The following is a 12,776-nucleotide window of genomic DNA, read 5'->3' as shown; positions in this document are numbered from 1 at the left end:
TATATATGAATACTAAGTGAATAACTAATGCCTGTGAGGCCCGCCAAAATGCATTGGATTCCTGGAACAGGAGATACAGATGTGTATGAAGCAGTCTGTTTGCTGGAAATGGAACCGTGATCCTCTACCATAGCAGAATATGGACTTAGACGCTGACCCCTCTCTAGAATCCATGTTTTACATTTTTAAGAAGTTACTAGATTTTGTTCTAAAAGGCTGTGTGTTTCAGTTTTCCTCCTGCAGCATATCAGATACCAGTTTGTCACATCCTGACATTTTCCAAGTCATGAGGTATTCACTTTAACAATTTTAGCAACTATTTTGGCTCAGGCATGATGGTGCAGGCTTTAATCCCAGCACTCAGGAGGCAGAGGCAGCTATAGTCAGTGAGTTCAAGGACGTCATGGTCTAGGAGTTCCAGATCTTTGTATACCTTTAAGTGAATGCTGGGAATTGAACCAAAGTTATCTACAATAAGAGTAAGTGCTGTTATCCAGTGAGCCATTTTCCTGACCCTGTATCTATGTTTCCTTTTTTGTTATATACAGTCTTAGGATGTTGGTTTGGCTAGCTTCTTTCTCTGTGAATCACATGTTGTCCTAGAACTCATAGACCTAACATATTCTGGGTTCTGAGTGCTGGTACTAAAGACACACCCCTCTGGGAGATCAAAAGAAACTGGTGCCTTCCTGTGTTAGCCAATGCCCTGAGTAGATTTCAGGTGCTAGCTCTGCATCCAACCACACAAGAGCCGGAGGATGCTGGACTCACGGGTGTTCTAACACACCCACAGGTTCTTACTTGTTTGATCATGCCAGGATTTCAGGATTCTCAAGGCACCTTGACTCCTAGGCACTCTTACATGCAGAATTTCAGGATCAATGGATCACAGAAACATCTGGACTCTGAGGAGCTCTAATAAAACCAGAAAAACAAGACTGACAAGCTCCAGTTGGAGACATTGAGTGCAGGTAGCACTAGATACCCAGATGTAGAGAGGCAAGATCAAGAACATAAGCATCAGAAAACATGCTTACTTGGCACCATCAGAACCCAGTTCTCCCATTATAGCAAGTCCTGGATACCACATTACACCAGAACTGTACAAAGAATCAATAAACCCAAGAGCTGGTTCATTGAGAAAAATCAACAAGATAGATAAACCCTTAGCCAGAGTGATGAGAGGACATGGAGATAGTATCCAAATTAATAAAATGAGAACTGAATATGGAGACAACAAGAGAAAACAAGGAAATCCTAAAAATTATCAGATCCTACTACAAAAGCCTATACTCATCAAAACTGGAAAATCTGGATGAAATGGACAATTTTCTAGGCACATAGCAGGTACCCAAGTTAAATAAGGATAACATAAACCATCTAAACAGTCCCATAACTTCTAAAGAATTAGAAGCAATCATTAATAGTTTCCCAACTGAAAAGAGCACAGGACCAAATGGGTTTAGTGCAGAGTTCTATCAGACTTTATAAGAAGAGCTAATTCCAATTCTGTTCTAACTATTTCACAAAATAGAAACAGAAGGACACTACTCAATTCATTCTATGAAGCAACAATTACACCTATACCTAAACCTTACAAAGACGCAATAAAGGAAGATAACTTCAGACAAATTTCCCTTATAAATATTGTTGCAAAAATACTCAATAAAATTCTCACAAAGTGTAAGAACGTAACAAAACAATCAAACATCATGATGAAGTAGGCTTTTTCCCAGGAATGAAGGGATGGTTCAATATACAGAAATCAAAGAAACCCACTATATAAATATAAGCAAAGGAAAAAACCCACATGATCATCTAATTCAATGCTGAGAAAGCATTTGACAGAACTCAACATCCCTTCATGCTAAAAGTCTTGGAAAGATCAGAAGTTCAAGACCCATAGCTAAACATAATAAAAGCAAAATATAGCAAACCAGAAGACAACAACAAACTAAATGGAGAGAACCTTGGAACAATCCCACTAAAATCATAAACTAGACGAGGCAGCCCACTCTTTCCCTACCGATTCAGTATAGTACTGGAAATCCTAGCCAGAGCAATTTGATAACAAAAGGAGGTGAAAGGGGAAATAGGAGATGAAGAAGTCAAAATATCAGTATATAGAGATGATATAATATTATACTTAAGTGACCCCAAAATCCTACCAGAGAACTCCTAAACCTAAAAACAACTTCAACAATGTGGCTTAATGTAAAATCAACTCAAACAAATCAGTAGACTTCCACTACTTAAAGGATAAACAGGCTAAGAAAGAAATTAGGAAAATGATATCCTTCACAATATTCATAAATAATATAAAATACCTTGATGTGGCTCTAACCAAGGAAGTGAAAGATATGTATGACAAGAACTTCAAGTCTCTGAAGAAAGAAATCAAAGAAGATCTCAGAAGTTGGAAAGATCTCCCATGCTCATGAATTGGCAGGACTAATAAAGTAAAAATGGCCATCTTGCCAAAAAGCAATCTACAGTTTCAGTGCAATCCCCACCAAAATTCCAACTTAATTCTTCATAGAGTTAGAGCAATTTGCAAATTCATCTGGAATAACCAAAAAACGCAGGACCTCGAAAAATATTCTCAGCAAAAATAAAAGAAATTCTGGGGGAAATCACCATCCCTGACCTTAAGCTGTACTACAGAGCAATTGTGATAAAAACTGCATGGTACTGGTATAGCAACATAGAGGTAGATCAATGGAATAAAACTGAAGATGCAAAGATGAACCCACATATCTATGGTCACTTGATCTTTGACAATGAGGTAAAACCATCCAATGGAAATATGACAGCATTTTCAACCAATGGTGATGGATCACCTGGTGGTTGGCATGTAGGGAATGGTATATACAATATAGTGCAATGCTTGTATTTTAGGCAAACTCCTTTATGAGAAAGGCCCACCTTATGAGTCCGCTAGGGGGCAAAGTAATTATGAAACAGAGAGTGATACTGCAGGAAGACTATGGCATTTTTCACTTTGGGAATCTCTCACAATACCTTGGGATTAAGGTGAAGTTAGGAAAGTTCAGCCCATATTTTCCACATGGTGAATACTTTCACTTATATGTAGACATGCTTGAGTTGGCTACAGCAAGGAGAAAGATGAGTGAGTAATAACTTATTGATTTATAATACATAGCACTAAACACTGTCAAGTGGATACACATTAACATATTGAAATGAAAAAATATTTTAACATCAAGAACCAATTTCTAGGTTCCTATACAATGTTTATTTTGACATTTTCCCCAATTCTTTGAAGATTCAAACATGCATAAAATATACCTATGTCATATCAGAACTATTTTCTGAAATTTAATAAATACAAAACTGTTCTTCACCGCTGTTTGATATTCTTTCCTTTAAATTAAACAAAATATTTTTCACTTTGTTGCTGTTATTACACAGTAATCTATTCCCTTACCTTAAACCTCTGGAACAGGTGTTGGTAAGAGAAAGACCAATGTTACAATAAAGAAACACTATGAGTCATAATTGCTAACCCTTGTCATTTTACCCAAAAATGTTTTCCCACAAAACAAACGGATACATACCATGTTCAATAATGAACACAATTATAAAAATTTATATTCACATAAACATGACTTTATAATAAATTGAAGAACCCCGTCATATTTTTAATTAAGATGAACAGAATTTCAAAGGAACGTACAGACTGCACTAAAACATCAAACAAAGAAATAGCTATTAAAACACCTCAAGTACAGCAATAACAGCAACCAGACAAAATCAACAAATAATTTTCAGTTATAAGTGAACACTTGTGTTAAAATTCTGTAAATGAAATCAAAGACAACAATGCTGGCTTATTTTTTTAAGAAACTCCTTAGTTGCCTGCAAGGAGGGGGAGACACATTCACTTACAAGAGGAGAGCATTTCTTCATTTAAAAAAATGAGGAAAACATAATGTTTAGTAAGAGAAAAAAGGAAATTTGAGAACATAAAAAATTTGAGAAATTTTGAGAAAGATATTTATAGAATAATTCTTGACAAAAACACCAACCCACCCAAAAATGAGAGAGAGAGAGAGAAAAAAAAGAACACAAAACAGAAAATTCATTCTCTGAGAACAGAGAGAAATTTTTTTTTTAAATTGAGATTTCTTTTTTATTTATAGAAAATAGCATGTTACTCTCACATAATATATCCTACCTACAGTTCCCTTTCCTTCTACTGGGATATGACCAATTCTCAGTTTTACTTGCAATATATCATAGTTAATACTCTTATTTCCCTCCCAACAGCCTTTTCCATCAGATACATTTTCTGCTATGCATTAGGAAATAGAAAGATTCTATGGGAGAATAACAAAGTAAAACAAGATTAAACAAAAATTAAGACATCATAATAGGACAAAATTTTCATAACATTTTATGGTAAATAGACATATGAGGGTATCTTCATGGAACACTCCATATTCAGCGTCACTACACATAGATTTATCGTTTTCAATAATATTAAACCAGTGTCTGCATGTTCCGCTGTTTTTCATAAACAGTCTTTCATGCTTTGCAATGCTCATTTATTCAAGGTTGTATTGCTTATCTGTAATTTAAGGACATATTTTTTTCCTATTTCAAATTTCTTCCAATACTAACTTGCTTTTCTGTTGCTTTAAATAAACTATGATAATAAGTAAAGTAAGTAGGAAGGAAAGATTTGATATATGGCTTATATACACTCATGAAAAGACAAGTGTGGATATTGGGAAACGGGCATTAAAGCATAGATATTAAAGAACAGATAGGGTGTTTTCACGAAGAATGGAAATCCAGGAAAGTGGATAACATTTGAAATGTAAATAAAGAAAATATTCAATTAAAAAATGATGGAAAACAAGAATACTCCTTACTGGCTTGGCTACCCATAGTGAGATGGGCACACTTATATCAATTACCAATTAAGAAAACGCTTCAAACTCATAATGACAGGCTAGTGTTGGGTAAAAAAAAAATACCTCAATTAAAGTTCCCTATGTCTGTTTACAATACTTAGTGCCAAATTGAAATTAAAAAAGTGAACACATCAGGTTGCAATCTCTATAGTTTTTGCACAAAGATCACTAGCAGCTTTTTCCTGAATTACTAGACATTCATAAGTTATCCAACATTTCCTCAATGTCTTTCCAATATTCACAGCTGGCCATTAAACACTGGACAATATAAAATATCTACCAGTTGGAATACATAAATAAGCTTATTAAACTTTTAATGGTCTTATATAAAACATAAAAGAATATCTAAAAATCATTATCAGTATGTGTCTCATTTTCTTCTCAGATGTCATGCTCTACATGCAGTGCAAAAATTCAGAATATCCTAGAAGGACAGAGTGGCAGCCTACTGTTTCATTTTCAGCCTCTGCCCTGAAAATGAAATTTCTAATAAGAGAAGCAAGTTTTATCTGCTCTGATAAATCCTACATATATATATTTCTCTTTTACCACACTGGAATGAAGAAGTCAACTAAAAGGCAAATTTTTTCTAGTAATTTCTTTTTTATTAGGTATTTATCCCATTAATATTTCCAGTGCTATTCCAAAAGTCCCCCACATGCTCCCCCACCCACCCACTCCCACTTCTTGGCCCTGGCTTTCGCCTGTATAAGGGCAAATAAAGTTTACAAGACCAATGGGCCTCTCTTTCCACTGATGGCCAACTAGGCAATCATCTGATACATATGCAGCTATAGACACAAGCTCCAGGGGGTACTGGTTAGTTCAGATTGTTGTTCCACCAATAGGGTTGCAGATTCCCTCAACTCCTTGGGTACTTTCTCTAGCTCCTACATTGGGGGCCCTGTGATCCATCCAATAGTTGACTGTGACCATCCACTACTGTGTTTGCTACGCCCCAGCATGGTCTCACAAGAGACAGCTATATAAGGGTCCTTTCAGCAAAATCTTGCTATTGTATGCAATGGTGTCAGCGTTTGAAAGCTGATTATGGGATGGATCCCCGGATATGGCAATCTCTAGATGGTCCATCCTTTCTTCTCAGGTCCAAACTTTGTCTCTGAAACTCCTTCCATGGGTGTTTTGTTCCCAATTATAAGAAGGGTCAAAGTGTCCAGACTTTGGTCTTCATTCTTCTTGAGTTTCATGTGGTTTGCAAATTGTATATTATATCTTGAGTATCCTAAGTTTCTGGGTTAATATCCACTTATTAGTGAGTACATATTGTATGACTTCTATTGTGATTGGGTTACCTCACTCAGGATGATGCTCTCCAGGTCCATCCATTTCCATAGGAATTTCATAAATTCATTCTTTTTAATAGCTGAGTAGTACTCCATTGTGTAAATGTACCACATTTTCTGTATTCACTCCACTGTTGAGGGGCATCCTTGTTTCTTTCCAGTTTCTGGCTATTATAAATAAGGCTGCTATGAACATAGTGGAGCATGTGTCCTTCTTACTGGTTGGAACACTTTCTGGGTATATGCCCAGGAGAAATACTGCGGGATCCTCCAGTAGTACTAAGTCCAATTTTCTGAGGAACCACCAGACTGATTTCCAGATTGTTTAAACAAGCTTGCAATCCCACCAACAATGAAGGGGTGTTCGTCTTTATCCACATCCTTGCCAGCATCTACTGTCACCTGAATTTTTGATCTTACTATTCTGACTGGAATGAGGTAGAATCTCAGGGATGTTTTGATTTGCATTTCCCTGATGATTAAGGAGGCTGAACATTTTTTCAGGTGCTTCTCAGCCATTCTGTATTCCTCAGGTGAGAATTCTTTGTTTAGCTCTGAACCCCATTTTTAATGGTGTTATTTAATTTTCTGGAGTCCACGTTCTTGAGTTCTTTATATATATTGGATATTAGTCCCCTATCTGATTTAGGATAGGTAAAGATCCTTTCCCAATCTGTTGGTGGCCTTTTTGTGTTATTGACAGTGTCTTTTGCCTTGCTGAAGCTTTCAATTTTATGAGGTCCCAATTGTCGAGTCTCCATATTACATCACAAGCCATTGCGGTTCTATTCAGGGATTTTTTTCCCCTGTGCCCATATCTTTGAGGCTTTTCCCAACTTTCTCCTCTATAAGTTTCGGTGTCTCTGGTTTTATGTGGAGTTCCTTAATCCACTTAGATTTGACCTTAGTATAAGTGGATAGGAATGGATCAGTTCACATTCTTTTCATGATAACCACAAATTGTGCCAGCACCATTTGTTGAAAATGCTGTCTATTTTCCACTGGATGGTTTTAGCTCCCTTGTCAAAGATCAAGTGACCATAGTTGTGTGGGTTCATTTCTGGGTCTTCAATTCTATTCCATTGGTCTACTTGTCTGTCGATATACCAGTACCATGCAATTTTTATCACAATTACTCTCTAGTACAGCTTTAGGTCAGGCATGGTGATTCCACCAGAGGTTCTTTTATTCTTGAGAAGACTTTTTGCTATCCTAGGTTTTTTGTTATTCCAGATGAATTTGCAGATTGCCCTTTCCAATTCATTGAAGAATTGAGTTGGAATTTTGAGGGGATTGAATTGAATCTGAAGATTGCTTTTTTCTATATTGATCCTGCCAATCAATGAACATGGGAGATCTTTCCATCTTCTGAAATCTTTTTTAATTTCTTTCTACAGTGACTTGAAGTTCTTATCATACAGATCTTTCACTTCCTTAGTTAGAGTCATGCCACGGTATTTTATATTATTTGTGACTATTGAGAAGGCTGTGTTTTCCCTAATTTCTTTCTCAGCCTGTTTATCCTTTGTGTAGAGAAAGTCCATTGACATGTTTGAGTTAATTTTATATCCACATAATTCATTAAACCTGTTTATTATGTTTAGGAGTTTTCTGGTGGAATTTTAGGGTCACTTATATATACTATCATATCATCTGCAAAAAGTGATATTTTGACTTCTTCCTTGCCAATTCGTTTCCCCTTAATCTCCTTTTTTGTCGAATTGCTCTGGCTAGGACTTCAAGTACAATGTTGAATATGTGGGGAGAAAGTGTGCAGCCTTGTCTAGTCCCTGATTTTAGTGGGATTGCTTCCATCTTCTCAGTATTTACTATGATGTTGGCTACTGGTTTGCTGTAGATTGCTTTTACCATGTTTACATATGTTACTTAAATTCCTGATCTTTCCAAGGCTTTTATCATGAATGGGTGTTGGACTTTGTCGAATAATTTCTCCAAGTCTAATGAGATGATCATGTGGTTTTTGTCTTTGAGTTTGTTTATATAATGGATTACATTGATGGATTTCCATATATTAAACCATCCCTGCATCCCAGTAATGAAACCTACTTGGTCAGGATGGATGATTGTTTTGATGTGTTCTTGGATTCTCTTATCGAGAATTTTATTTAATTTTTCAATGTTCAAAACTTTTATTTTGTATAACTTTTTAAAGAATAGTTTTTTTTCCTTTTTTTTATACTTTTTATTAGGTATTTTCCTCATTTAAATTTCCAATGCTATACCAAAAGTCCCCCATACCCTCTCACCCACACCCCTACCCACCCACTCCCACTTTTTGGCCCTGGCGTTCCCCTGTACTGGGGCATATAAAATTTGCAAGTCCAATGGCCCTCTCTTTCTAGTGATGGCCGACTAGGCTATCTTTTGATCAAGAGCTCTGGGGTACAGGTTAGTTCATAATGTTCTACCTATAGGGTTGTTTAGCTCCTTGGGTACATTCTCTAGCTCCTCCATTGGAGGCCCTGTGATCCATCCAATAGCTGACTGTGAGCATCCACTTCTGTGTTTGCTAGGCCCCAGCATAGTCTCACAAGAGACAGCTATATCTGGGTCCTTTCAGCAAAATCTTGCTAGTATATGCAATGGTGTCAGCGTTTGGAAGCTGATTATGGGATGGAACCCTGGATAAGGCAGGTTTTAGATGATCCATCCTTTTGACACAGCTCCAAACTTTGTCACTGTAACTCCTTCCATGGGTCTTTTGTTCCCAATTCTAAGAAGTGGCAAAGTGTCCACACTTTGGTCTGTGTTCTTCTTGAGTTTCATGTGTTTCACAAATTGTATCTTATATCTTGGGTATCCTAAGTTTCTGGGATAATATCCACTTCTCAGTGAGTACAAATTGTGAGTTCCTTTGTGATTGGGATACCTCACTCAGGATGATAGCCTCCAGGTCCATCCATTTGCCTAGGAATTTCATAAATTCATTCTTTTTAATAGCTGAGTAATGCTCCATTATGTAAATGTACTAAAAATAATAAATAGTAATAATACAGGGCTAATTTCTAACAAAACAATGTGATGGAAAATAAAATCAGGATAAACATAGTGAGATGGTTTGAATTCTTACCCCTAGGGAGTGATGCTATTTGGAGTTGTGGGCTTATTGGAGACCTTGTTGGATGAAGCATATCACTGCATATGTGGACTTTGAAACCTTCTACCTGTAAGCTCTGATTAGTGTAGAAGAGACCATCATCCTGGCTACCTGCGGAAGACAGTTTTCCTTCTGGTTACCTTAAGAAAGCTGTAGACTCTTGAATTCTGGAGTACCAAGTCTGCCAGAATGTTGCCACACTTCCACCATGATCATAATGGACTAAATCTTTGAAGCAGTAAGCCAGCTCCAATTAAACACTGTCCTTTATAAAAGTAGACTTGATTATGGTGTCATTTCACTCCATTTACACAATAGAGTACTACTCAGCTATTAAAAACAATGACTTCGAGCACCGGGTCACCTTGGGTGCAGAGTCAGCAGACACCCCCAAGGTACCCTAGAGAACTCTCCACGCCATCTTAGGACCACCTGTGTGTGTAAACCACCTGCTGCTCCAATCCAGTCATTCGGGACCTGGGACAGCATTAGGGAAACCGAAAAGCAGGCCTGACCAGGCTCACAAATCTCTTCTGGTCAGTGCCAGCAACAGGTCACCTAAATGAGGAGTTGGCAGACACCCCAAGGTCCCTAGAGTACAGCTTCTGAGGCAGACCCCATTTTGGCCTCCAGACATCTGGGCTCCTTCCCTGCCAGAGGAGAGGTGTCCGTGCCACCCAGGAGGGATTTGCTGGAGTACCTGGGGGTGCTATCTTGGTTCCCGGATGCCTGAGACTAGTCTGCACAGGTAAGAGTGTGGACTACAGAAGCTAACAGCTTCTGGGACAGGCCCTGTTTCAGGCCTTCATCTTCTGCCAGGAGGGAGGTCCAAATGCCAGATATCTGTGCACCTTCCCTGTAAGAGGAGAGCTTGTCTGCAGAGAGTGCTCTGACCACTGAAACTCAGAGGAGAGAGCTAGTCTCCCAGGCCTGCTGATAGAAGCTAACAGAATCACTAGAGGAACAAGCTCTAACCAGAGACAACTATAACACCTAACTCCAGAGATTACCAGATGGTGAAAGGCAAACACAAGAATCTTACTAACAGAAACCAAGACCACTCACCATCATCAGAACACAGCACCCCTACCTCAGCCAGTCCTGGGCACCCCAACACACTCAAAAAGCTGGACCTGGATTTAAAAGCATATCTCATGATGATGGTAGAGGACATCAAGAAGGACTTTAATGAGACATCCGGGCACCTTCTCTGTCAGAGGAGAGGCATCATCACAGCCCAGGAAGCCATTGACTGAACATCTTCCAGAGACATCTTGGTTCCCGGATCCTGCCATGACAAGTCTGCAGAGGTAGGTGAGAGTGTGGACTACAGAAGCTAACAGCTTCTGGGTCAGGTGGGAGCCACAGAGCTTCTGTGGTACACCCTGTTTCATGATCCAGACATCCAGGCACCTTCCCTGCCAGAAGAGAGGTGTTCACCCCGCCAAGGAGGGCTTTGCGTTAGCATCTGCGAGAGCCATCTTCATTCCCGGATCCCACCAAGATTAGTCTGCTCAGGTGAATGTGTAGACTACAGAAGCTAACAGCTTCTGGGACAGGCCCTGTTTCAGGTCTTCATCTTCTACCAGGAGGCAAATCTGAACAACAGATATCTGTGCACCTTCTCTGCAAGAGGAGAGCTTGCCTGCAGAGAGTTCTCTAACCACTGAAATTCAAAAGAGAGCTAGTCTCCCAGGTCTGCTGGTAGAGGCAAACAGAATCACGAAAGGAAAAAACTCTAACCAGAGACAACTGTAACAACTGACTCCAGAGATTACCAGATGACAAAAGGCAGACAAAAGATTCTTACTAACAGAAACCAAGACCACTCACCATCAACAGAAGCCAGAACTCCCACCTCAGCCAGTTCTGGGTACCCCAACACACCCAAAATCTAGACCCCGATTTAAAGGCATATCTCATGATGATGGTGGAGGACATCAAGAAGAACTTTAATAACTCATTTAAAGAAACACAGGAGAACACTGCTAAAGAGTTACAAGTCCTTAAAGAAAAAGAGGAAAACACATCCAAACAGGTGATGGAAATGAACAAAACCATGCTAGACCTAAAAAGGGAAGTAGACACAATAAAGAAACCCCAAAGTGTGGCAACACTGGAGATAGAAACCCTAGGAAAGAAATATCGGACGATAGATGTGAGCATCAGCAACAGAATACAAAAGATGGAAGAGAATATCTCAGGTGCAGAAAATTCCATAGAGAACATCACCACAACAATCAAAGACAATGCAAAATGCAAAAAGATCCTAACTCAAAACATCCAGGAAATCCAGGACACAATGAGAAGACCAAACCTATGGATAAGGTCAAGTAACATATAAAGGCAGGCCTATCAGAATTACACCAGATTTTTCACCAGGACTATGAAAGCCAGAAGATCCTGGACAGATGTTATACAGACACTAAGAGAACACAAATGCCAGCCCAGGCTACTATACCCAGCCAAGCTTTCAATTACTGTAGATGGAGAAACCAACTTATTCCATGACAAAACCAAATTCACACATTAAATTTCGACAAATCCAGCACTTCAAAGGATAATAACAGAAAGAAAAAAAAACAATACAAAGACGGAAACCACGCCCTAGAAAAAAAAAAAAGAAAGTAATCCTTCAACTAACCTAAAAGAAGACAGCCACAAGAACAGAATGCCAACTTTAACAACAACAACAAAAAAAGGGAGCAAAAATTACTTTTTCTTACTATCTCTTAATATCAATGGAATTAACTTCTCAATAAAAAGACATAGACTAACAGACTCACTACACAAACAGGACCCAACATTTTGCTGCTTAAAGGAAACCCATCTCAGGGAAAAAGACAGACACTACCTCAGCATGAATGGCTGGAAAAGAATTTTGCAAGCAAATGGTCTGAAGAAACAAGCTGGAATAGCCATTCTAATATTTAATAAAATCGACTTCCAAACCAATGTCATCAAAAAAGACAAGGGCACTTCATACTCATCAAAGGTAAAATCTTCCAAGAGGAATTCTCAATACTGACTATCTATGCTCCAAATACAAGGGCAGCCAAAGCATACATTGCAAATCACACAATAATAGTGCAAGACATCAACACACCCAATCATAAAAGAACTCAAATGATATGTTCTTACTAATAAGTGGATATTAGCCCAGAAACTTAGAATACCCAAGATATAAGATACAATTTGTGAAACACATGAAACTCAAGAAGAACAAAGACCAAAGTGTGGACACTTTGCCCCTTCTTAGATTTGGTAACAAAACACCAATGGAAGGAGTTACAAAGACACAGTTTGGAGCTGAGACGAAAGAATGGACCATCTAGAGACTGCCATTTCTGGGGATCCTTCCCATAATCAGCCTCCAAATGCAGACGCCATTCCATACACTAGCAAGGTTTTGCT

The sequence above is a fragment of the Mus musculus genome, chromosome 7 (assembly GCF_000001635.26).
Source record: "Mus musculus strain C57BL/6J chromosome 7, GRCm38.p6 C57BL/6J".
Lineage (NCBI taxonomy): Eukaryota > Metazoa > Chordata > Mammalia > Rodentia > Muridae > Mus > Mus musculus.
The sequence above is the reverse complement of the archived record's forward strand: the minus strand, read 5'-3'. Positions refer to the sequence as shown.